Source organism: Sinohyriopsis cumingii, chromosome 4, assembly GCF_028554795.1.
Source record: "Sinohyriopsis cumingii isolate HCF-2022 chromosome 4, ASM2855479v2, whole genome shotgun sequence".
Classification (NCBI taxonomy): Eukaryota; Metazoa; Mollusca; class Bivalvia; order Unionida; family Unionidae; genus Sinohyriopsis; species Sinohyriopsis cumingii.
Window position 1 is genome coordinate 39,345,526 of NC_142964.1, and position 2,373 is coordinate 39,347,898.

Below are 2,373 nucleotides of genomic sequence, written 5' to 3' on the forward strand. Positions count from 1 at the left end.
AAGACATACAGTACAGATATATTTAATCATAGGTTAAAATTGGAATGTGTTACGGAATTTATTCTACTGATATTAAGTGTTCAGACTATGCAAATAAAACGACATGACAATGAAGTTTATTTTTTAATTGGGATGAACGAACCATAACACCAATTGTTATAATAACAGTTTTAAAGACCCATGTGATTCATAATTAAATCGATTTTTTTAGGACTCCTTAGCAATGCAAATGCAAACTTTTATGAGCGATGTGAATAAAATATTTTCAAAATTTATGTGGAAATCAAAGTAAATATAAGAAATGGAGACTATGTTTCATAGCATCTACAAAGGTGGGTTTGCATTTATTAACTCTAAAATAACTTGGATTCTTACAACTAAAAGGAAATTTGTTTACTTGTTTGAACAAGAAATAAGCGAGATCAAAAATAGTGTCATATTATGAGATGAAATTGCCGAAAAGTTTTCAAATGAGAAGGAGAATATTCTTTGATGTTATGTTTTACCTACTTGTAAATTTTAATGCAAAGACATAAACCTCAAAGCAGGAGAAGATCTTATGACCACGAACTTGTTGATGAACACACTAGCAATAGTAAACAAAGTACTCATCATTTACAAGAAATTGATTGAATATAACATTATTGATATTAGAGATGTCTTCACTTACCAAGGAAGATTTCTTGAATTTGAAAGCTTTCAAGAAAAGTACAACATCAATGAAACGTATCCAAGATGTCACTCACACTATTAGATCATTAGGTATCAAATTAAACCTAGGTGTGATTACATATGAGAGAGAGAGAGAGACAAATGTACATATATGTGCAGTGATATGTAAAGGATTTAGTACGTGAAACGTTTTTTCTCACTTTGATCGCAAAACGTATGCCTGAATGAATACTTTAATGGGAAAGACAAAGACAGACACATTAACATGGAGCTGCCTAAATAAATGTATGTGGTTCTTGATGAGTTTTGAGTTTTGCAATGACAGATTTTTCAATGTAATATGATTTATTAAATTGCATTCGGTTTTGTCACAGTAATGCATATGGATTTTTTTAAAATGTGAATTACATTAAGAAAACAAACTCTGATCATAGTCGTGTTATCAATTATTTATAGAAGGACTGAACCTATTGATACTGACACTTATTAAAAATGCATATGAAGACATTCTACTTTTCAAATTTGATTAGGCCCATGATCCCTAACACCGTTACAATCTGCTCGTTTGATTCCAAACGGAATTTTCAGTGTAAAAGACGATCGTGCTCGCCCGTCAATTCTAGTTCCTGGACAAGTCTATTTTCAGCCAACTCATGAAGAAAATCATAGGTTATAGGTAAAAACATTTTCCTATGTCATCGAGGAAAATTTTCATCTTTTATCCGACTGATGTATTCTACTATCACCTTTGATGCATAGAAAAAAAATATATCGTCGCCGGTAGGATTCGAACCTACGCGGGGAGACCCCAATAGATTTCGAGTCTATCGCCTTAACCACTCGGCCACGACGACTTCTATAACTATAATACGCACATTTTCATTTCGTTTCATTCTTGGAGTTCTTACAGGAATTTATCTCACTTTTCCGCATCACAATCATGTGTCTGTTTTTCATAGTGAATGCAGTTATTTTATAGTTATGCGCAAGCAAGATGGAGATCACTCTATAGTCAGAGTTGGGCAAACTTTCCAGTGCAAGTGCCGCATACACAAATTTACACCTTGTCGCGGGCCGCATAGTTCATTAAGTGAAATAATTAATATTTGAAATAGCAAAAACAGAAGGTTTTTCTAAATAACATGTAATTAATTTTCAGTTGTTAATATGTTGTTATTATTTGAAAACTTAAACTTAAACTTCAAAAGAAGCACATTTATTTGATAAACAGAGTAACATAAACAGAGTCAGTGCGAATGATGACTTGTTCCTAGGCCGCATGAAAACCCTTGGAGGTCCACATGCGGCCCGCGGGCCGTAGTTTGCCCACCCGTGCGAGTCTATAGCTTGTTTGTGTGAACCTTTACCATTTTCAATAAAGGAAATTTCTAATGTGATGAAAAGTGCACAGAACTTGGTCAATTCATTCATTGGTTTATAATTTCTAACCTGGCTGTGAACAACGTGGCCATATCACTGGCATTCTCTGCGTATTTCATGCATAACGGACTTTTCATACTAATACGGCGCCATATTGCGTATACTATGGATGAGTTTATTGTCATCAGCCTACAGGGTGACGTAGTTCATCCTATTCGGTAACTGTCGATTAATTCCGTAAATTACCATAATTTTGAGAGTTTAGTTTGATGTCTCTTTGCACTCATATCATAGAAATTATACCGCTTGTTACATCCATGT

General features: G+C 33.9%; 1 non-coding gene across 1 annotated transcript; it reads right to left on the reverse strand.

The window, feature by feature from the left end:
• Positions 1 to 1,444: 1,444 nt before the first annotated feature.
• Trnas-cga (transfer RNA serine (anticodon CGA)) lies at positions 1,445 to 1,526 on the reverse strand. Its single transcript has one exon. It is a non-coding gene; the product is annotated as a tRNA-Ser (tRNA).
• Between the last annotated feature and the right edge of the window lie 847 nt (positions 1,527 to 2,373).